Source organism: Crinia signifera, chromosome 3, assembly GCF_055691185.1.
Source record: "Crinia signifera chromosome 3, ASM5569118v1, whole genome shotgun sequence".
Classification (NCBI taxonomy): domain Eukaryota; kingdom Metazoa; phylum Chordata; class Amphibia; order Anura; family Myobatrachidae; genus Crinia; species Crinia signifera.
In genome coordinates, this window is record NC_139219.1 from 172,505,339 (window position 1) to 172,530,758 (window position 25,420).

Consider the following 25,420-nt stretch of genomic DNA (forward strand, 5'->3'; position numbering starts at 1 on the left):
TATCCAGGGCTATTTTTGTGCAGGCTCCAGCAGGAACTGTGGCCCTTATTCTAGTTCACTCTTTCTGACAAAATATTTCTTAGATGGACAAAACCATGTGCACTGCAGGTGAGGCAGGTGTAAAACCCCACCCAAATCTAATTATCTCTGCACAAGTAACACCTGCCTCACCTGCAGTGCACATGGTTTTGTCCATCTAAGAAATATTTTGTCAGAAAGAGTAACCTAGAATAAGGGCCACAGTTCCTGCTGGAGCCTGCACAAAAATAGCCCTGGCGGTATCCAATTAGCCACAGTAATTTACCATGGCTAATTACCGCCGACAGGCTATCCTATTGGCCCCGATGTACTGTAGCACTTATCCAGGTGTTGGTTTCACCTGCACCAGGCAAAGTCCCAGATAAGAGACTATTTTCTGTGATAGCTGCTGTGAAAGCTCACAGCTCAAAGAGCCTATATGCGTTCTTGTGATACAAGGTAATTTGGCACACAAAACAAATGGGCAAGTAATTGGATAGCCCAAAGTGACCATTTTATTGTGACAAAAGCCCTTTTTTTCCATGCAGCAAATAACTGGGATTAATAGGATCATCAATAAATCCTGCAGATTGTATGACGTTATTAAACACTTATGGTACAGTAGATGAATATATTTTCATTTTATAAAGTTTCAACTTGTAATACACTAAGGGCATACTTAAAAGTTCTTTTGTTTGCCAAATATTATTTTTCTGTGTGTTCTTATCATGCTCAGTTGACAATTCAAAGGACAGAAACCCAAATGCACATACAGTACTCTGTTTGTCACTACTAGTAACAGTCTAAACTTTACAGATGACAGATGGGGTTAACAGAAACTACAGTAGGTTTGAACTTGTGATAGAAGTTGAGAACAAGACTGATACTAATTTCAGTTAAAATATTTAAACAAAGCGAACAATGTTTTAAACATGTGAATGTTACTCTTCCATACATACAGTGTTCTATGCATGCTAGACCATAGCCAAGAGGCATATAGACCCACATAGTGAGAACCGCAGACAGGAGCTACAGGTATGCAGCCAGATTGGAGACAGACAAGGAAAACAGGTGTGTCAAGTTCAGGAGAGTTTTCTGAGAGAAAGGGCTCTCATCACACTTCATCAAGAGACAAGGATGCAGAACAGCTTTCCACTAACACCTTGTCACAGTACTAAAGAACATTGTCATTTCAGTTGATCTGTTTCTTTTGAGGTCTCTTCAGCGAAGTGTATCTGCTTCTCTTTCTATAGCTATAAAATAGGAAAATAATGTACATTGGTCATAGTAATGATAAACATACAGGTCAAGAATAGTAAGAAACTTAATTACCCAGAACCACTTGCTCCTAGCAATCAGATGACATACAATGTCATCAGTATATTGGATTAAGAAGTTATCAGGAAGTAGACGCTACAATTCAAATAAACTGGGGATGTGAAATATTATTTCAAACCACTGCTAAAATGTAATGTAAAATGTAAAATGAATGTAATCTTTATTATTTATTATTATTATTATTATTATTATTATTATTATTATTATTATTATCCCCTAGTAATAAAGGTTCTCACAAATTACATAGCATGATGTTGTAGGAAAGCTGTTTAGTCTTGCCCACAGGTTCTGTAGCATGAGGCAATTGGTTCATTGTTTGGACAGACCAGGATTATGGCCTAATTTGTCCAGTTAGGTATACAGTACTTAATTTATTTACAGTTTCTTATATAGCGCAGCAGATAACCAACTTCAAGAATTGATGAAACTCCATTATCATCATCAGTGTTTGCCACAACCTGAAAATAAAGTATTTCCATTAAAGAGTACAGTACTAAGAACATGATGCATTGTGAATTGCATTACAGATCCAATACATCCCACTTCTTATTGGGTATGTATTGGCATATTAGCATTATAATGTCAATATGTACTTAGAACAGGGTTGCCGACCCTCCCGGAATTTGCGGGAGTCTCCCGAAAATCGGGTCCTTCCTCCCGGCCCCCGGAAGGGTGGGCAACCCTCCCGGAATCAGGGGGACCCCCCCTGAGCCCCCCGATCGCGGCATTTATATGCCGCAATCCGCGGGTCTCAGGGGAGGGGGCAAAGCTAAAACGGCACAATCGTGACGTTTTAGCCCCGCCCCCTCCATGGATAACTGTTATTCTGGCTATTTCTTGTAATGGGGGTGGGGCTTAATGACGTCACGGTTAAGCCCCGCCCCCAAAACGAGTAACACAAGATTCCTCTCCGGGCTTCTCCCGGAGAGGATTTTTTCAAAGTCGGCAACCCTGACTTAGAATTGCAATTAGTATTGCAAAGGACAGCTTTCCTGATAAGAGCTGTCTTTGCAATACAACTGGGTTTATGACCCAGGACTCCTGCACATGCTCTCCCACAGACCACAGAGGACACTGGGCGGAATGTACTAAAGAAAAAAAGTGGTAAAACCCCTGTTTTCTGGGTTTTTAATGCATTTTAAATGTACTAAAGCCAGTGGCGTAACGAGAAGTTTATGGGCCCCATAGCAAATTCTTAAAAGGGACTCCCACGCCACCATTAAGAATCGAGGGAGGCCATGTTAGAGAGAGAGCTCACTTATATACATTATGCCAGGCAAATCCCCATTACACATCAGGTAGAGACCCATTTTGTATGTTACGTCAGGTAGAGCCCACTTTTACACATTATGCCAGGCAGAGCCCCATTTATGCCAGGAATAGCCCCTTTATGCTTGTTGTGTCAGGCAGAAACCCATTGCACGTTACACCAGACAAAGCCCCTGTTACACCAGGCAAAGCCACTGCTGCACAACACACCAGGCAGAGCGCATGTTATGCCATACAGAGCTCCCATTTCATGTTACACCAGACAGAGCCCTGTTACTTCAGGCAGAGTCAGCCTTATACGTTATGCAAAGCAGAGCCCCCTTTACACCAGAAAATGCCCCCGTTATACCATGCAGTGTCCCCATTATGCCAGGCAGAGCTTCCATTACACCATGCAGAGCCCTCCTTATACATTATGCCAGGAAGAGCTAGCATTATATGTTTTATCAGCCAGAGCCCCTTGTTATGCCAGGTGGCGCCCCAATATGCTATGCAGATGAGTTTATGCCAAGTAGAGATGGAGAGGAGAGGAGGGGGAGTGGGGGGAGAAAGGAAGAGGGATAGGGAAGAGAAGAGAAAGAGGGGATCGGGTATTACCTGTGATCAGCAGCTGCATAGGTTTCTCTTGGGGGCAGGCAATTCCCTGCATTATGTCCCCTAAATACATGCAAATCACGGAAATCCGTCCTCTCTATATCCTCTGTTCTGCTGCAGCCTAAACCCTTGGTGGAATGGAGGGAAGGAAAGGACGGGAGGGTTTATACTATCAGCCGCAGCACAGGCAGCAACGTTCTTTGGGTGGACAGTTGGGGTGTGCAGCTGTGGGCTTTGGAGGCTGTTGCTGACTGGGTACAGGGGGAGCAGCTTAGGCCCCATAGCAGCTGCACCTCGTGCACCCTTGGTTGTTTACGCAACTTACTACTGTCCCTTCCAGAGGGTTTTTACTGCTGAGCACTAGCTGGCATAACCCTATAGAAGCCTATGGGCTCTTCTTCACAGTTATGCTGTGTGAGGGATCTGACATACAGGTGGAGCCGCCGTCATTCAGCTTACCAGTGCACCAGCATTGTGTTGCATTCCTGACGACTTGTGAATGTGGTAGTGTGGTGCTGTGAAAATACTGCAGCGGGTCAGGGTTAGGACATCCTGCCCGCCGCGGCGTCCCCCTAACCCGCTCCTCACCGCTCGCTCCCCTCGCTGCCCTCCGCTGCATCCCACTGCCCCCCCCATCGCTTTTTTCACGTGGACTGTATTTCTTGTGGATCTGGTATGTCTCAGTGTATTTTATGTGGATCTGGCTCGTCTCAGTGTATTTTATGTGGATCTGGCTTGTTTCATTGTATTTTGTGTGGCTTTGGCTTGTTTCAGTGTATTTTATGTGGATTTGGCTTGTTTTAGTGTATTTTATGTGGCTTTGGCTTGTTTCAGTGTATTTTATGTGGATCTGGCTTGTTTCAGTGTTTTTTTGTGTGGATGTGGCTTGACATAGACACAAAAATGGGGCTTGGCTTACTTCCAAATAGACCACGCCCCTTGTTGGCTCTTTAGCTTGACTACAGATATTTTTCAGCTCTGGTTGGCCACCCCTGCTCTACAGGGTTAGAATGGATGGGCCCCAGCATTGTGTAGCCCAAATATTCCATGACCCAAACTCACAGAACCCGATGGTCCAACTGGCAGAACTAGCCAGTAGAAGGAGAGCTTGGTTACATCCGGCCAAAACACCCCACGGTGCATAACAGAGGTTGTTCCATTAGACCATGCTATGCGGGTATTCTACAGGCTGACCCAAATTTTTTTGAGGAGTTAGCTGTAATAGTTGAATGGTAACATCCCATCGTCACTAGAACTTCCATTTTAGTAAATGTACCCCTTAGTATTTTCTCCTAAATTAGGGGTACCCTTAGTTTGATACATGTGGGATTCCAATGGTGTATTCTTAGTACTGGTTCTGAATCATATACTCTGCGTGATTCATCTTCACAAAAACTTAATCAGAGGTTCCTTCAGTCCGTTTTAAATTTAAGTAAAATATACAGCCTCTGTTCACAATTGGCTGGATCAACAATTATATTAATGATTTAAGATCGCATATATAAATATTGCAAGGCTGCCCTGCTCACTCTGCACATAACAAATGTGCAAACGCTTCACTACACAGTGGACATGCACATGTATGTTCTACATGCACATGTATGCTCTGGCACACACATGCTCAGTAGTGTTCATATGTATCGTTGATTAGCCATTTCTGCACTTCACCATCAAGGTCTGAATCAGACCCCTTGTTTTCCAGCTTATCTTATCACCTCTACCTATCACCAAGTCTTTTTTCTGCTTGCTGGGCAACACTCTATAGAAGTTCAATGGGTACAGACTTCTGGTGTGCTGCTAGACTGGAAAGCAGCTCTGTGTGGTTCTATAGCAGCACTGCAGGGACAGACTCCAGCAGTGCTCCTGGGATCGCAATCAGCTCTGTATGCCACAGTGGAGTTCAGTATTCTCCAGTTTTTACACTGTAAACTGTGGGCAAAGCCTTGAAACTTTGTGTTGGAAAAAAAAAAGATACCTACAGTACCAGCACAGATTCAGTGTTGTCATAGAAACATAGAATGTGACAGCAAATAAGAACCACTTGGCCCATCTAGTATGTCCCCTTTTCTTTGCCATGTTGGTATATGAAAGCCTACGTGATCCTTATTTTTTGTAAGTATATCCTTATGTCTATCCCATGCATGTTCAAATTGTTCTACTGTCTAATGCTGGGTACACACCAGGACGACAAGGGTCTGATCCCATCAATCTAGATCCAATTCTGACCTATTGGATGTAGATTGTGTGGTGATTGGGCCCTTTTCTGTCCTGGTGTGGACCGATACCGATCGGATGCGCAGTCCCGCGGGTCGGTCGGTCGTTCTTTAGATCCTGCTGCAGGTAGGATCTGAAGAACGACCATACTCTGACCCGCTCACAGTGCACATCGTGAGCAGGTCGTGCCCCCTGGCGTCATCGTGAGTGGGCTGGAAGAAACACTGATGACCCGCTCACGATGTGCATCCTGAGCGGGTCGTCCTGATGTGTACCCCACATTAGCCTCTATCACCTCTGATAGGAGATTGTCCACTACACTTTCTGTGAAGTAATTTTTCCTCAGATTTCCCCCTTACCTTTTTCCAGTTTCAGTGCATGTCCTCGTGTTTTTAATTATACTTCTCTTCCTTTAAAGAATGTCTCGCTCCTATACCTTGTTATAACCCTTGATATATTTGAAAGTTTGGTACTTATGTAATATCTGGGCTTCCGTTTTTCTTATGAGACCGCGTCCCCTCGCGGGGCTCGCTGCGCTCGCCACGCTTCGGGCACGGTGGCTCGCTGCGCTCGCCACACTATATAAAATCAACTCCATGCGTAGTTGGATAGTAAGGGTATGAGAAAATGGGGTGCATTTAACATGGGAGTCCAGATAATACATAAGTACCGAAAGGGTTCTATCATGTCCCTTCTCTGCTCCAAACTACATATTGCAATTTTTTTAGTCTTTCCGGGTAAGTTTTGTAATGTAGGCCATGCACCATTTTAGTTGTACATGGCTTACATGGACATGGCCTTTAGTTGTTCATCGCCAGGTTCAAGAGAGAGCATAAATTGTCTGGCTCTGGCTGTTAGCGCCAGATGAACAATGACAGCTCCAGCTCCAGGCCTCAACTTAAAAAAGGCCCGACATCTTGGAAGTCTGATGATGATCAAGTGCCTAGCTGGCCACACAATTGGCAATAAATCAAGTATTAAAACTATTCCTAGTTTCTCTTTAAAATATACATATTTTTTCTATTATTTAAGTATTTAGGAAGCAATGGCAGAATTTACTTATGGGCTGCAAGGCAGCAGCCCCCTCATTAGTATCTGCCACCTCAGTGAGCCAGTTGCAGTCCATGACTGCGCTACCTACTGTATACTGTGACTGGCAGTGACTTGCCCTTGGAATAGCTACCTGCCAATCACATATCTGACAGGTAGCCACAGGGGGAGGTGTTATCTTCCTCTGGGACTGTTAGACCAAGGTCGACTTGTATAATGTCAACATTGCACATGCACAAGGTCCACATCTACAAAAGGTTGACACACTCAAAAGACCAACATGGCAATGGTTGACACATACAAAGGTTGACATGAGTTTTACTTTTACATACATTACCATCCACGTGGACTTCCATTGGGAATGGTAAAGTATGCCATGTGCTGAGGTATTGGAGCGAGTCACCTGACCTGATCATGGCAGCAAAGCTAATATAGATAATTGGGGATCTACAGGCTCAGGTTTCAACATGGACACCCAAAACAAATGAAAAACTCATGTTAACCTTTACATGTGTTGATCTTCTCTACGTGAACCTTTTGCTTGTCTAGATTGGATTTATATAAAATAAAAGATGAGTTAATAATAATAGCAAGGTCTATATTCCTATAGATTGCAAAATTGCCCTATAGATAGTAAGCCTGTGAGCAGGACCCTCCTACGTTGGATTGTTACTACGCAGTTTGTTTCTCACTGTTTCTAATTGTAAAGTGCAACTGAATATGCTGTGCTATATAAGAAACTGTAAATAAATACATTAAAAAGACTATCTTGATCTTGTCATATGTAGTTTAAGGTCCATACACACTGAGCGTGTATGGACAACGATGATGGGGAAAACCACTGGGGTGAAAAATTCCCAGTGCATAGACAAACGCCCGTTTTAACAATTTTTCCCGCGGTGGAAGACTTTCCATAGCAGGATGCATCAGCGCTCACTGCTCATCGCTGCCCCGTACACATCGGGTGGCTTTCGAACTGAAAGCAGCTCGAATGTCGCCCAGTGTTTATGGGCCTTTACTGTATGACTGCTTAAACCAGTTTCATTTGCTTTATAGTTGTGTACAGTATACAGTGTACTATTTTATATAAATTTTAAAATATATCTTGCAACATGGAGCTGCCTCTAATTACATTGGTTACAATCTTTTATTACTCTAAATTCATCAGAAGAAACATGTTTTTCTTATAGAGTAAGTGAAAACGAAACATGAAAATCACTAAATAAATCACTTTCCTAAGATATTTGTGGTTTTACCTTGTAAAAAATGTGACATCATGGTATGTTTTAGAATGACCAATCTTCCAGGAAACATGAATAGATAATACTGTTTTCTGACATGATAAATGCCTAGATTGGAAGAATAGCGAAAAGTGAGAACATGAGAAGTGTAATTATACACGTACAGTCCAGATTTTTTTTTTTCAAGACACTATTTTAATTATTTTTTCAAATAATTTCCTTCAGCGTGAATTATAAAATATGCATTAATCAAAAATAGATGAGGAAACATTTGTATTTAGGGCAGTGGTTCCCAAACTGTGTGCCGTGGCACCCTGGGGTGCCTTGGAAGACTTGCAGGGTTGCCCTGGGTTGGTAGTCCATGTCTATGAAACATTAAGTATGACTAATGTAATAGGCAAAATGTGATCAAACAGAAGTGAATCCTGTCCATTAATCACATAACTGACACTAGGGATGAGATATAAATACAATATACTTAATTTTTATTATTTTATCAATGAGAAAAGTTTCTCAAGGGGGGCCATGAAAAAATTATAATACTCAGGGGCGCCTTGATTCAAAAAAGTTTGGGAATTACTGATTTAGGGTCTAATTCAGATTGATCATATAGCACATTTTGTCAGAAATGGGCTAAACCATGTGCACAGCAGATGGGGGCAAATGTAATATGTGCAGACCATTGCCGTGAATGAGAATGCTCTGGCGCACCAGCCGGTTAAATAAGCTTGGTTCCATATAGCTGGGAGCAGCCAACATGAAGTAGAAGCTGATGCTTAAGATAGCAAAAATGTGTGGGAACTTGCTGGTGTTTGATGGGTCTGGGCACGGGGTTTACAGTTCTGGTGCACCTCCAGCCTATGAGCAACATATCTTTATTATATATATTTTATTACAATAACATAATAGTGTTTGTCTAAATGTATCATATATATATAATTTTGGATTAGGGATTTTTACGGATTTTGGAATATATATTTTTTCATACTTACCTGGTCCCCTGTCGGTGCCCCGATGAGCCCCCGATGTCCACGGTGTTCCAGCGACATCTACGGTCCCAGGGATGCATTGCTCGAGTGCGCGGGCTTGCCAGTGACACCACCGGCACGCACTCGCGCAATGCATCCCTGGGACCAAAGATGCCGCGAAAGAGGATTCAGAAGGCTGCCAGAGACACCTGGGCATTAAGTAATAAAAAAATAAAAAAAAACGAAATATTCTGAAAAACCATGGTTTTCGTAATATTTCGGTTTCTGGAATATATGGATAGGGAGACTCCACCTGTATATATATATCTAGTGTCTGTGAGTCTCCGAAACACTGCCATCTGCTGGCAACACAGAAGGTAGCAGACTAGTTTTCAAAGCTTTGATTCAAGTGGGCTTACTAGTATGGGATCATTGGCCATCTGTATTTGCAATGAATTTTAAAATACTTGTTTCCTGTGCATAGCTATACACTATATGTTGGGTTTTCAAAGCATAGTAAGAATTGGTTCGGGCTGTTGTCTTCTAGCATTAGATCTGTTGTTGCATCTTCTTAAAATAGAGTTAAGTGAGAAATTGCAAGATTGGACCATGAGCAGGGATGCCACCAGAAATTGCGGGGCCCGAGACTGACAAAATAGACAGGGCCCCCACCACTACCCACATACTGCTCCATAGACACACATACACTAACACGCTGCCCTAAAGACAAATATCCCTACACACACACACACACACTGCCCCATAATAAGACACACATAGACATTGCCCTAAAGAGGTTTAGGGTTAGGCACTTTAAGGAGGGGGGGATTGGGTAAGGCTGCAGGGCATGGTGGTTAGGTTAAGTCAGCAGGGCACAGGGGTTAGGATTAGGCATTGGCAGGGAGGGTTGGGCTGTGAGTGGAGGGTTATAGTTCAGCTGTGGGGCAGAGGGAATGTAAGTATACTTTCCAGACTTACATACAGTCAGTATTCCCTGCATCAGGAGGGAAGACTACCGGCATCCTCACCGCTGTTCATCTATATGTATCCCATTTGCAAATTACTCATTAGAACTGTAATACATTTTGCATAATCTTGGCCAGGGTTATGGCTAACCCATAGCAGCCTCATTATGTAAGTCCCTAACATTCTAAAGCTTAATGTTTGGAGCACGGAACACCCAGCCAAGCCACTCCAAGGCATCACAATAGTGGAGCAACTGAAGTGTTAAGGTGCCCATACACTCGTCTGATTTGGGACGATTTTGCCCGATCCAGAAAGATCGGGCAGAGAAATTGACCCGAATCGGATGTGTTTGACATCCCCACCGACCCGATGCAAGGTCCCGTGCGCATCGGTCAGGCCCTACAGATTGAACCCGCTGCAGGTTCAATCTGTCAGATCGGACCCATCAGTGGTACATAGTGTGTGCTTTTTAGCACCCACGATGTGTTGGTCCGATCCCTAGGTGTGTGACAGCGGTGAAGCAGAACCTATGTGCATCAGCAGGGTCTGTGGTTTGGGGCAGTGGTGTCCCTGCGGTGTGTGGTAGGCAGTGGAGTCCCTGCGCATGGGGCGGGCAGCGGGGTCCCTGCAGCGCTGGTCATTAAATTGGTGGGCCCCTATGGCGACTTGGAACTAACTAGCGATATTCGCTAGGCGGCTGTGCGGGAAGTGCTGCTGAATTTGAAAACACTGGCCGGACGCTGATTGGCTGAATCTCAGCATCTGCCTAGTGTTTTCAATTTCAGCAGTGCTTCCCGTGCCGCCACCTGGTGAATAGTGCTACTGTGTTTCCCCGATAATAAGACATCCCCCGAAAATAAGACCTCCCCCAGATTTTGTCATGTGTCCAAAATAAGACCTCCCCCGAAAATAAGGCAGATTCAAATTTCAATCCTGTGGATTGCAAACAATAAATACTAGACCCCGCTAACCTCCGCTAACCTCTAGGTGATCTTCAATCACCTCTGAGGTATTTAGAGACCTCCGGGTTCTACAGATGCCGCTTTGCTCCCGGTCCCAGGGATGCATTGCGGGAGCCGCGTGACGTCGCCGCGCACATCACGCGGCGGCTGCAGCAGAGCACGGAGCACTGGCGTTGATGAGACAGAGAGGAGGAGAGGTGTGTAAAGGAGGCTACGGTACGTTCCCTCTCTTTAACTGGGGGCATGTTTACAAGGAGCACTGGGGCATGTTTAAAAGGAGGACAGGGGCATGTTTACCATATCAAGGGGGTTTGGGGCATGTCAAAGATGGCGGTCTGGGGCCTGTTTAAAAGGAGCACTGGGGTATGTTTAAAAGGAGCACTGGGGCATGTTTAAAAGGTGCACTGGGGCATGTTTAAAAGGAGCACAGGGGCATGTTTAAAATGAGGACAGGGGCATGTTTAAAATAAGACCTCCCCTGAAAATAAGGCCTATGGTGTTTTTTGTTGGTTGAAAAAAAAATAAGACAGTGTCTTATTATCGGGGAAACACGGTAGTTAGTTCCATGGACCCGCTGACTTAATGACCAGCACGCTGCCCTCCCCGCACCACAGGGACCCCACTGCCCACCACACGCCACAGGGACCCCGCTGCCTGCCCCACACACCTCCCCTGCCTGCCCCTGCCGCTGGCAGCTCCCCAGGGATATACATACAATAAATCGCATGCAATTTATTGCATGTATAATGTGGCACAAGTACCAAATAGTACCAAATAGTAAGCAGCCTCCCGGGGAAAGGGCAAACTGGTCCGACTTGTCCTTAGGACAAGTCGGACTAGTGTATGGGCACCGTAGCAAAGATAAGTCCAGCTACTGCATATGTTGGGAGGGTTATAGAAGTGATTCATAATTGTGTAAAAAATGTAAAACAGTTCTAAAATAAGTATTATAAGGGTATGCTTTGATAAACAGGTGAGTTATCAATGCTAATTTTAAGCTTTGAAAGGTCAGGGAAAGTCTATTAGAGCTAAAGAGTGTGGTACAGTGAAGGGGGCAGCACTGGCAAAATCTTGGAATTGCTTATGATATACAGTGACCAGGGTAGAGGAGAGGCGAAAGTCATTGGCCAACAAGAGAATTTGGTAGGGAGTCTGTAGGGAGATGAGGTTGGAGATGTAGGGAGCATTGGAATTAGAAAGGGACTTGTATGTGAAGGTGAGGAGTTTGAAGAGTATTCTGTAGGGGAACGGGGGCCAGTGAAGGTTTTGTCGAAGGGGAATGGCAGATGTGGAGCAGCGGGAGAGGAAGATAAGTCTAGCTGTGAATTTAAGAAAAGAACGGAGAGGAGCAACATGGTATCGCAGTTTGCCTGGGAGGAGAATGTTGCTATAGTCGTGAGATGACCAGTGAATGTATGATAGGTTTAGTTGCACTATGGGAGAGTAATGGCCTGACGCAAGTGATGTTGTGCAGCTGAAACTGACAGTATTAAGCATGGGATTTTATGTGGGGTTGAGGAAATGGGAGGAGTCTAGAGTGATGTTCAAGCATTATAGGTGGGAATTAGAAGGAGATGATGGTGTTGTCAAAAGCAATACAGATATTGGGGGTGAAGTAGAGACTTTAATGTGGGAAAGATCATGCTTTCGATTTTGTCCTTGTTGACATCCAGGAGGAAATGCCGGAGAGGCAGCTGGGTACCAAAGGCAACACAGAAGAGGACAGGTCAGGGGACGATAGGTATAGTAGTGTATCATCAGCATAGAGCTGGAATTGAAGACTGAGGAAACTTTTTAAAACAGGTATACAGAGAGAAGAGAAGAGAAGGGGGGCCTAGGACAGATCCCTGGGGAACACCGATAAGGAGGATGGAATGAGGTGAGGTGGCGTTAGAGGCAGACACAGAGAAGGAGTAGATAGTGCTAGAGAAGCCAATGGTCTGGAGATTGCAGAGGAGGAGAGGATGATCAACAGTTTCAAAGGCAGTGGAGAGGTCCAGGAGGATGAGCAGAGGGAAGAAACCCATAGTAATGAAGTAGATATTGCTGCACCTTTGTATAATGTTTATATTGCATTAAATATGTGTGTGTGTGTGTGTGTGTGTGTGTGTGTGTGTGTGTGTGTGTGTGTGTGTGTGTGTGTGTGTTTGTAAATCAAGCTCTAACTATAGCCATTTCCTTCCCAGCTGTTGATCTCACCCAGGGCCGGTGCTAGGTTTTTTAACACCCTAGGCAAAACTGCTGACTGGGACCAGCTGAACAAAGAGCGCCCTCCAGCGGCCGGCACTCTAGTCAGCTGTCAAAGCTGCCTAATGGTAGGGCCGGCCCTGATCTCACCACATGTCACTGATAAAACACTCCATTGAATTAGTAAGAGCTAAGAATGCCCTCTACCTTTGATTACATTTCCAATAATTAAATATAATTAAAACATATTTATCTAGCATGGCTGTTTTGCAGGATTTTTAACTATCTTTTTGGAATTCCTGTAGTGTATGGCAAAATTACCATAATAATAAAGGCCGGAGGTCCACCTCTGAAACCTTGCAACAGTAGCCGATAACTTCTATGGTCTTGCCACATACACTAGCCTCAAGGTAATATCCTTTACAAACATAGGTACTTATGTAATATCCGGACTCCCGTTTTTCTTATGAGACCGCGTCCCCTCGCGGGGCTCGCTGCGCTCACCACGCTTCGGGCACGGTGGCTCGCTGTGCTCGCCACACTATATAAAATCAACTCCATGCGTAGTTGGATAGTAGGGGTATGAAAAAATGGGGTGCATTTAACATGGGAGTCCAGATAATACATAAGTACCCAAACATATTAGCTTATGACCATCAGAGCGCACCAATAGTGGTCAGGATCATAAACAATGTTCTATCAGCAGTACCAGTGTTAAGGTGCCCATACACGTTACAATTATTGTATACAATATTGTATACAATATCGCATCTCATCCGATCTGGGTTTTGCGATGACATCAGATGAGATGAGATCTAGTACAAAAAGTATGTGCAGCACGTACTTTTTGTACTAGATCTCATCTCATCTGATGTCATCGCAAAACCCAGATCGGATGAGATGCGATATTGTATACAATATTGTATACAATAATTGTAACGTGTATGGGCGACCTTAGAGAAAACAAAGGATCTGGAAGAAGTAATTGGTAGTATGGATGATTGAACTAAAGACTAGTAAAATAAGATGAAAAAACTAAGAATGGTATAAAGAACATGCTTTAGATTGAATACATATGCATCTGCACACAATACTCTATGTGGTGCATAACAATATATACTTAGCCATATAAAGAAAGGGAAAGCAATAAAATTAAAATAAAAGAGTTCTTGTTACACTTCATTGCAAGCTTGCAATTTATTTTTTAAGTGAGACTTACTGTATATTTAAAATGATATATACTTGTGCCAATGAAATGCACATTTAGATCACTTTGAAAGGAAAACATGTTTAGCATGATAGTTTTCAACCATCAAGATGTTGGAGAGGTGGAATATTAAGGAACATTTTAAGTGAAGATTTAAGGGGGAATTGACTAAAGGTGCCCATACACTAGTAAGACTTATCTTCAGATCTGGCTGGTTGGAACAAAAACATGGTTATGGATAATTGACAGTTTGTCAGTTTTCCAGCATTTCCAAGCAAATGGTCAACGGTCATGTGCTCTCATCCATAACCAGGTTTTTGTTCCAACCAGCCAGATCTGAAGATAGATCTGCGTGTGTATGGCCACCTTTAGATGGGATTTCTATTTCAGATGGTTGCTGGTATGGGCAACCAATCAGAATCTACTTGTTATGTATTTAGCACCTTCTACAAGATAATAGATAGTATCTGACTGGTTGCCCATAGCAACATCCCATCTGAAATAGAACTCTCATTTTAGTAATTTTCCCCCTATTAGTCTCAGAAAGTGAGACTACGGGTGAAATTTAATAGGATGAGAGTTTCAGAAAGTGAGGAGTAAGAAATCTCCAGTTTTTTTTAAAGCGGCAATCATTTACATGGCAAAATCATACCGGTTTTGCAGCATAAATTATTTCCGCTTTAAAAAAATTGGACATTTCTTACCAAATCTCTCATTTTCTGAAACTCTCCTATTACATTTCACCCTACATCTAGTGACCTCTACATTTATCTAACATTAGATTCAGAAAATGTGAAATGTGTTTCTTAACTTTAACTTGCAAGATTCTGAACTGTATATTGTGGATGGATGAAGACAACATTTAACCTTATTACCGCATACCTTATCAGATGACAGCCAAAATTATTTATTAACTTCTGTAATGCTTTAAGAGGTTTATTGACACAGGATTATAGGAAAGTCATTGAGAGCTTGTTCTAAGGCTCTTACAAATAGCTTGCATGGGAGATAAATATATTGTGTGTTTTCTCACCGCTAAGCAGGGCTAAAGCCCCAACACAATTTTTAGCTGGTGAGGGCATTTAACATATTTATTTCAGATTTATATAATTAATACAGAAGTAGCTCTTTTTATCTTTGCAGGGGCTGGCGATTCATCCCCAGCCCCCGCCAGCGGCTAGCTACCGCCAGGGGAGCTTGCGCATGAGACGCTTGCACGCCCCATGGCAAAGGAGCCTGCCGGGGGTCCCCCTCGCCATCCCGCACCCCCCCAAACTGGGCAGCGTCTCCCTGAAATGGAGACTGTCAGGGAGACGCTACCCAGCCGCCGTGATACTGGGATGTGCATGTGAAATGCACGTGCGACCCAGTCCCTATCACGGCGCTCGCCAGTGAAAGGGATCTGGCGGGCGCCGGGCAAAGAAGAGAGGCGCTACATCTGTATATAAGATACTGTAGGCATTAGTATATATACATATATATATATATATATTATCTGATGAAAGTGGCACTTATTAAACCAGGCACTGAAACTTTGCCGCTTCAAAAGGTGTAAAAGGTTAATTCACCTTTGTATTGTTGCAATTCCCTGTTGATTATATCTCCAAATTAGCATAACGGTCCTTGCCCATGCAGGTATATATATACAGATAATACACAGGTGTGGCGGGTAAAATATTGCACAGAAATAACTGGTTGCTCTAATATGGAGTCTTACTGAATTAATGTACAGCCTTGCTATAGGCAATATGCATCTTCTGCAGCTCCCATCTTTGTAAATGTGCACCTAAGTCTTCACATTACACACTACAGTGGAAAACATGGTATATGTTATATTATTTTATATATATATATTATATTATGTATATGTTTTTAACCAGACCGTTATTCATTGGAAAATGTTGCACTTAATTAATAGTTAGCTCAACTTGACTATTCCTAAGTATGTCCTATGTGTATATACTCCCCTCTTTGTGTTACCCCCACTCCACTTCACATCATAGTGTCTTCCCCTCTCCCTTGTCACAAGTCCCATTATAGTGTCTGCTTTCCCCCCATAACTTATAAACAAACATAAAGGCAACCACTCCGCTACCCATCTACCCTGGTTTTTAAACCTATATTAAGCACTTAAATGTTGGTCTGCCACCACAAGTATACTACAGTATGTACACTGCCAGTGTTGCTGTCCTTGAGTGACATCATTAAAAGACATATATGAAGAAGGATGCAAAAGGGGGTCAGAAGCTTCTACTGTAAATAAGTAGTTCATCTGTGGTACAACAATTGGTCAGATGATGTTGACGCCCTCAAGACTGATCAACTTAAAGGTTGATCAAAAATGGATTTCCCTAATACTTACAGTAAGTTGTGTACTTTTTCTCTGTAATATATGTATTTGTCCTGAATATTGTGCACAGTAAGCTCCCTTGCGATGGTCAACACCTGCTCTTTCATAACATTTTCCTTATCTATTTGCATCTCTACCTCGAACTTGGAACCTTACATCTTCCTATCCTTCCATCTCAGCACTACACTATGAACTCTTGGCTCTCTCAGACTTCGGAACATCTTTCGCTCTCTGTTCACCCTGACTCTTCGTACTTGACTACATGACACTTTTTTTTCCAACCAGGTGCTCTAAGGGGAAAACTCCTGGATCCTTATTTAAGACTGTTTTATAAACATAGCTCAGGTTACATCCTGTAGAGAGCGTGGCAAGCACAGCGAGCCCTGTTAGGGGACATGGATTACTTGACGTGTATTCCGGGGCCCCTCGCCACACTTTATAAATTCAACTCCATGCCGATGTGCATAGTGGGGGTATGAACAGGTCGGGAGTATGCGTACCGCGTCCCCTCGCGGGGCACACTGCACTCGCCATGCTTCGGGCTAACCTGGATAGTGGGGGTGTGTTAAATCACATTGCAGATCGAATCATATGCAAATTGTATGCAAATTGTATGCAAATATTGCATACGATTAAGGTACAATGGGTGATGTCTACCACAGTTCTGCGCCAGGCCGCCACAGGAATTACAAAGAAGGGTATCCAAGAAACCTTCAACAATTAAAACATCAAACATCCAAACAGCTGAGGCGCCAGTGAGTAAGAAATAATCTTATAATAACAAATGATAGTATTAAAGGGGAAATGCAAAAAAATATACTTCCTTTATGCACGGTGGTCAAATTCCATATGCGGAGTATCTCTGTCAGGTGGTAAACTCCGGTATATGCAAAAAGAAAGGCTCAAGATAGTGAAGCCAGTTTTAATACACATATACATACATGGACATGAAATACAAATAAATACAAAATAATGAATCCAGTAAGAAACAAAATCCAGCACTCAAGTAGCCCAGTACAATTACCGAATATAGTATCAGAACTGGGTGTTAATCAGTTCATAAGCTTGGTATAATAGTCACCAGTCTGGTCCCGGGTAGCAGTCCTGGGTGTAGAATACCGGAGGTAAATTCCTGGTGTCTCCTTGAGCTGGATCAGAAAAAGCTGCCACTTCACTCTGCCAACGCGTTTCGACCTTATACTCAAAAGGTCTTTCTCAAGGCTTGAGAAAGACCTTTTGAGTATAAGGTCGAAACGCGTTGGCAGAGTGAAGTGGCAGCTTTTTCTGATCCAGCTCATGGAGACACCAGGAATTTACCTCCGGTATTCTACACCCAGGACTGCTACCCGGGACCAGACTGGTGACTATTATACCAAGCTTATGAACTGATTAACACCCAGTTCTGATACTATATTCGGTAATTGTACTGGGCTACTTGAGTGATGGATTTTGTTTCTTACTGGATTCATTATTTTGTATTTATTTGTATTTCATGTCCATGTATGTATATGTGTATTAAAACTGGCTTCACTATCTTGAGCCTTTCTTTTTGCATATACCGGAGTTTACCACCTGACAGAGATACTCCGCATATGGAATTTGACCACCGTGCATAAAGGAAGTATTTTTTTTGCATTTCCCCTTTAATACTATCATTTGTTATTATAAGATTATTTCTTACTCACTGGCGCCATCTGGAGTTGCAAAACTTTTGCTGTTTGATTGCATACAATTAGCATACAATCTGCTGGGAAGTGCCGCCGTGAAACTAAACAAGTACCAATTTCCCTTAAAGAGCAATGTGTCCTGAAAAACGGAAGGATGTTTGCTAAGAAAGAAACAAATGCATTGTATATGCCTGGTGAGGGTGTATCAAGGCAGGGGTTAAGCTTGCTGTGTGTTTTAGTTTGGAAGGGGTATCAGTGATGTCTGCTAAGCATCATGGGTGGAGTTTGGGGTTTGGGTGTGATGGGTTCGGCAGTTGGCATTCTATCCTAAGGCCTGTTTGAGAATACTTGTTGTTTTCTTAAAACAAATAAAGCTGACCCTTTTCCCCTCCTGAAAGTTTTCAGCATTTTAATACTTTGTTAAGATTATGGTTATTACTGCTCTGCACACGTGTTAGGTACTATTACACATTAGGGAGTTTAAAATAATTTGTAATTACAATTTGTGGCACAGAAACAGTACATAATGCAAACGCTCCCAATATTACTGCTTCATTTACTTGTCAAAGGAGTGTTTTGATATTTAAGCTTCTTTGAGGAACAGGCATGGTTGTATTGGTTTAGGACGTAGTTGGATAAATGTGGCCATGTATGCAGGGGTGGATTGGAATCTGAAGGGTTTATTTACTAAAATGGGAGTTCTACTGAAGATGGGATGTTGCTATGGGCAACCAATCAGAATCTACTTCTTATTTATTTAGCACCTTCTAGAAGATAATAGATATAATTGGATTGGTTGCACATAGAAACATCTAATCTTCAATAGAACCCCCATCTTAGCAAATAAACCCCTAAAAGTGGCCCTGTAAAAAATTTTTGAACGTAATTCAGAAAGGAACGCTATGAATGCTTGCAATGTGGATTGTCAAACGGCCCCTCTTAGCTCCCTAGGTCCAGCGAGACTCTGGTAGTATTGGGCGACTTTTTAGCCAAAATAATGCACTTAAATTGCAATGTGACGCAGCTAGGATGCACCAAGAGTTTGTCTGGATATGCAACACTTTTATACGTGTGACTGAATCTCTGGATCTGTATACAAAGTGCTACTATGGATTAGCACGTAAACCGCAGTTATAAACATTTATTCTTTCATCTAAAGAACATAACCAGAATATGAAGCTGGTTCCCTTAAAATATCTTTCTAAATTCATACATGATTGTGTTTTCTCATGCACTGACTACTACCTGAGTTTCTCGACAAAATAATTGAACCACTTACAAAATTTTACCAGCCCCATTTCTGCCACATAAATCCCATTCTCTGCTCCCTTTAGTTGCAAAACTATTTAAAGATTGGCTTACAGGCCTTCAAAGACCTACATAATTTAATCATGGCCAAATGTACTTCAAGCAGTTTCCTATTTCTTATACTGTCCCCCAATTATATCAACTGACTATTAGAAGTGCTTAGAATCTCCCATGCTTAGAAATGTGCAAGGTCCCCACCTGCTTCAAAGGCTCAATTATTGTCCCGGTTCCCAAGAGCTCAACTGCGAAAGACCTCAATGACTACAGGCCGATTGCACTAACATCGGTGATCATGAAAGTGCTTGAACGTATGGTGCTGAACCACCTGAGAGTTGTTACAAATGCTCACCTCGACCCCCTGCAGTTTGCCTACCGAGCAAACAGAAGTGTCGAGGATGCAGTCAACCTAGGGCTGCACCACATTCTACAGCACCTGGACAGTACAGGCAAGGATACTATTTGTTGATTTCAGCTCGGCATTCAACACTATCATCCCTCACATCCTGGAGCCAAAACTCCGTTCACTAGGAGTCCCAGAACCTACATGCTCCTGGATCACTGACTTCCTGACTGAAAGGAAACAGGCGGTGAAAGCAGGCGCATTCATGTCAAACACATGCACAATTAGCACCGGTGCTCCTCAAGGATGTGTCCTCTCCCCCCTGCTCTTCTCCCTCTACACAAACGACTGCACCTCAGCAGAACAGTAAGTAAAAATTATAAAATTTGCAGATGACACAACGGTTATCGGCCTAATCATGGATGGAAACGAGACGGCATACAGACGGGAGGTGGATCGGCTAACTAAATGGTGTAGCGGAAACAACCTTGACCTCAACCCCCTCAAAACGGTGGAGATGGTGGTGGACTTCAGAAGGAAACCAAATGCCATGCACCCACTCATAATATCGAGGGTCGACTCCTTAAAATTCCTAGGAACAAAGATTTCCTGCAACCTCAAATGGGGTCCCAACATTATTACAACTGTCAAGAAGGCTCAGCAGCGGTTGTTCTTCCTGAGGCAACTCAAGAAATTCAACATCCCGCAGGAGCTGATGCTCATCTTCTACACTACCATAGTAGAGTCTGTCCTTTGCTCCTCGATCACAATCTGGTTCGGAGGAGCAAATGAGAATGACAGACGGAGGTGGCAAAGAATGGTGAGGATGGCAGAAAAGATCATTGGGGCGAAGCTCCCCACTGTCCAAGAACTATACCTAGCCAGGGTCAATAAGAGTGCAGGAAAGATCTTGGCAGACAAGCTACACCCTGGGCACAACCTCTTCCGTCAGGCAGACGTTTTAGGTCCATCCCAGCAAAGACGACAAGAACTACAAAAGGCTTCTTCCCAATAGCTGTCCACCAATTAAACCGTATTGAACATACCAAATACTAAATACTAACTTGAACTGTTCTAGATATATGTGAAATGTATGTGATGTATGTTTATGCCTCTCTTCCCACCCCCTTTGTGTTCCCTGATTGATGCTGCACTGTTACCACAAAAAATTCCAAGCATACGCAAGTATACCTGGCCAATAAAGATAAAGATGATTCTGATTCTGATACTCAAACATTACGTTTTGCAGCTTTGTCTAGGATTCAGAATATGCATTTTGAATCCGATTGGGGGGAAATCAGTGTGCACATATTATTATTATTATTATTATTATTACTATTATTATGTTACAGTAATTGAAGTGGGTTTGTATAAAAATGCGTAAAATAATCAAACATGGTATTGACTCAATGACTCAAGCAGCCAAAAGCTTAGTTCCAATATATCAGAATCTTTTTACTGTACTTTCATCAGGGATAAAATACAGAAACAGCGCACTTACAGGAGCAGACCCTATTACTGTGTGTAAAATGCCGGAAGCCACATCCAAATAGTAAAACGGGAGTAAATTACATAATGAAGTGAAACCTATCCTCAACAGTGCTGGTGTGAATCTATAAATCATGCCAGTACTACATTTGGGTGGATGGCACTGGGACAGTGACCCAGCACAGGACAGCAAGTTACTGCAACATCTGTTTAAATCTGATGCCGTTCACAAGCCAGTAGCAGATCGTGTACAATCAGCCACTGAGGGTGCAGATGGCCCTTTCTGTCAGCCATGATTGGCTTGTGGACATCGTCAAATTCACTGTGCTGTAATTGAAGGTGTTCTGTTCTTTGAGGGAATGTACACTGTGCTGTGATTGAAGGTGTTCAGTTATGTGAGGGGAGGTATATTGTGCTGTGATTGGAGGTGTGCTGTGCTGTGAGAGGAGAGAGGTGCATCGCTGTATTCAGTGAGGGGCTTCTGTACTGTGAGGAGAGCTGTGAGCGGAGAGATGTGTTGTGCTGCAATAGGTGAGAGGTGCTGTGTTATGAGGGGAGCTGCGAGGGGTGTTTTGTTATGATTGTGGAGCGGTGCTGTGGTGTAATGGGAGAGTGGTGCTGTGCTGTGATGGGTGCTGTAATGAGCAGAAATGTAGGATACAAGACCATGCAAAGAAAAGAAGAAGGAAGACCCAGAAATTCCCAATGGAAGGAAACAAAAGGATAAGTTGTGGGGCACTACTCCATGGGTGCAGTATGGCCTGTGGTGTTAGGCAAGCAGAGAGCCCATGCCCCTGCTCAGAGCTGGATAGGGAGGGTGAGCACACAGGGTGGTGAGTACCACCGGGCCCCCACCTCTCATGGCCCCCCACCCCCCCTAACCAGCATGTATTTTCAGTTTTTGTTTGAGGTTTACAGGTTGGGACATGGGTCAGTGCTGCAGATTCACCTGGCTGTCTGCCTCAAAGATGAATGGGTCCTTGCGGCTACATGCTGATTAAGCCAAATGAGTCTTAGCACAAAAGGTCATAGAGGCATTTGCTGAGCTCTGATTGGTGGATGTCATCACATGTGTCTCTGGCTGGCCCATGGAATTCAGCAGCAGCCTCATCATGGGAGTGCAGGGAAAATGCAGGGGAACATCCAGCGTTTTATCAGCATCCCCATAAAAACACTGGACGTTCTGCTGCTCGGGGCAGCAACCACCCCTTTTTCGTCGATCTCCGACGGCAATAAAAGTCAGTTCTGACTGACTTTTATTACAGGAGGGGAGAAATCAATGGTTGGCGCTGACCTGTTTGCAAGGCGGAAAGTGTACACAGCCTGAATTAGACCCTTAATGCAACTCTGGTTGCCACACTGCAGCTGGCAGCTGAGACTGAGGCAGAGGCACAGAGTTTGCCCCTGCTGTATGTAGGGCCCGGGCTGCTGATGCTGCCTCATGGACGTGCAAAGTGAGGAGGCCCATACACAATGGCCACAACCAAATGGGCAGGGGTGATGAGAGGAGGAAGGCCCCCTGATTTAAATAACCTGGGACACCTGAAAGCTTAATCCAGCTCTGAGCAAGTGACCTTAGTCATTAGACTGAGGTCAAAGTGTAATTTATTATTGCATACACAAATGTGTATTGGGATTATGGATGGCAGCATGGGACAGGAAAAGATACGTTTTGGCTTTATTACTACAAATCTACATTTTACAGTTAGGTTCTGCTCTGTAATAACTGAGCAATGTAATTGCTCAAGTGTACCGCGCATTGGCAGACAGTGCTTACTGCTGCTTACACTTTCTGCAAACAAGTGACAGTACAATAGACAAAACTTCCCTTCTCTGACTGTTCATTAGCTCAGCTTCCTCTGGATTTCCTAGTCCATGTTTTTAGCTATTGCGCCGTCTATCGCATCTTTGCCACATTCTTACATGTTTACGTGTGTCAAGGCCACAGAGGAGGCCACGTGACAGGACGCGTGTGTTTCTAACTGGTTCAAAGCCAAAAGAGGGGAAGAACAGGGAGAAAAACAATGCTTTAAATAACATCTGAGATCTCCAAATATGGGAACACTTTGTAGTATTTTTTTTGTGTGTGCCGCTAAAGCGTCTTGTTTAGTCATGCATTTCTTCCTCCAGACATAAACATCTTCCAGAAGCAATAATGGAAGCTCAAGTGCAGCGTTGCTTATTTGATGTACATGTTTGTCTGAAAACAAGATTGTCAAACTAAATAAAAATGAACCAGCAAAAAAAAAAAATACAATGAAACCAAAAACAGTTATACATATTTTATTGGAAACAATCTGCTTGTAAGCTGTTGTTTATTTAGCAAAGTGAGAGAATACTAAAACAAAGAAATAAGTAGAAAATCGATTTTTATATTTGAGGGACAAATCTGTCTGTATGAACTAAAACTAATTTTTAAATTGAAATACTTATTGTGTTCTATAAATATGAATTTGACAGATTCTCACAGTGACACCTGTTACAAAATATGGGTATTTATTTAAAAGGGCAATGCTCTTGATAGCAAGACATGGCTAGTAAAAGCATTGCCCTGAACACAATCAGAGGCCCCAGCTATAACAACCCCACACTTCCTAAATAAACCCCACTGTGTCTATTGCACAGCACAGATGTAGAAGAAGTGACATTTTGGTTGACAAAATATGATTTAATGACTTCACAATATAACCAAATTTGCAATTTCAGATATGAGATCCCAATGTGATTGCATTAGGGGGGTTCTGGTTCTGTGGCCACCGGTGCTGTAAAGTGAGCTGCCAGAAGTCACAGGAGCAGCACAGAGCCCTAATGACTGGAGGCCCACACCTCTCAATCACCAGACTCTGGGTAGGATAGTATAGTTTTTTTTATTTTATTTTATTAGGGTTATTTTTACACAGTGATCAATTTGTGTGTCCATGGGACACACATAGCTGATCACTCTAGGGGCAAAGAAATCTATGCAGAAACTCCAATTTGCAGGGAGCCCTGTGAATTTGCCAGTTGTGGCTGGCATTACTATCACAGGGCTCACAGCAGGGTTTTTATTTTTTATTTTCTTTCTTTAGTAAATTTTCCCATTTCGCATTTCCCATACTTATATTGGGAAATGTGATGTGGACATATTTACTAAAGAAAAAATTATCTACATTTAAAACAAATGCACATAATACATGGGCCCCTTAAACTTTTCACTACAAATACTATATACAAAAATACAAACACTATTATATTTAAAAAATGCATGCCCTGTTCCTCTTAAGTATGCTACAAATCACATAGAAAAAAGGAGCCTAGGGGTCACATAATCTGGGGGGTTAGACTATCTCAAAATAAAGGATGACTCAGAAGGCTCTGATGACTGTATTGTCTATTACTAATCTTTTTGAATCACGGCACCCTAGAGTATCAGAATTGTTTTTCACGGCACCCCTAGGCCAAAAAAAAGTAGATTGTGTTTATATGTGATCCTTAGGTTCAGTTATGTGGTAAAGGGCATGATTTGCTTTTGTTTGTACACATACAAATGGAGCCCCTCTCTTTCATTGCTGGGGGTTGTCAGAACCTCCGCCATGCAAGCTCTTCTGGAGAAGGAACATCTCATGCACGTGTGCCCCCTTCCGATGGCTGGCAGGGCCTAGTGGCATGACAGAGGCTCCATCTGAATATTATGAATGGCAGTAATCAGAACTGGTTTTGTCCATAAATAATTGACCATACATAATTTGAATTGGTCCTTGACCACCAAACTGTGGCACCCCAGGGAGCCACGGCACACAGTTTGGGAATCACTGGTCTATTGTCTTCTAGATGGTTCTAAGTATACAAGAAGCAGAATCTGTTGGTTGCTATAGGCAACATCCCATCTTCTAAAGAACTCCCATCTTAGTAAATGTACCCATGGGAGAGGCATCCTTGTTGAACTTAATGGAAACAGCAGGTGTTAAACTTCTAAGACGCCGCCTCCACACTTTTAGCAGCGGTTTCAGAAAGTCGGTATTGGTGTGTGGGTGGTGGGAGCAATAAGCGTAATCTTTGCCTAGGGTGATGAAAAACCTTGCACCAGCACTGTGTACCATAAAGGAACACACAGCAGCTCAGCAAGTCTGACCCTCATGTCTAAGTGGGTTTTCTGGTAACACCCCCAGGTGTTAATTGCAGATGCATTATCTTTTATTACAGCATGATCTTCATACTAAGAATTCCCTGAAGTGCACTCATTGCGGAAAATGCTGGATTCTGTGTTATCCATT

At 43.0% G+C, this 25,420-nt stretch overlaps 1 long non-coding RNA gene across 2 annotated transcripts in view; it reads right to left on the minus strand.

The window, feature by feature from the left end:
• Nucleotides 1-221: 221 nt before the first annotated feature.
• The window catches only part of LOC146063986 (uncharacterized), a 91,952-nt gene continuing 66,753 nt past the window's right edge, over nucleotides 222-25,420 (minus strand). For both annotated transcript variants that reach the window (XR_014471729.1, XR_014471730.1), the window contains 2 exons: nucleotides 7,740-7,832; nucleotides 222-1,271 (listed from right to left, as the gene is read on the minus strand). This is a non-coding gene — a long non-coding RNA (uncharacterized LOC146063986). The remainder of the gene's footprint in view (nucleotides 1,272-7,739; nucleotides 7,833-25,420) is intronic.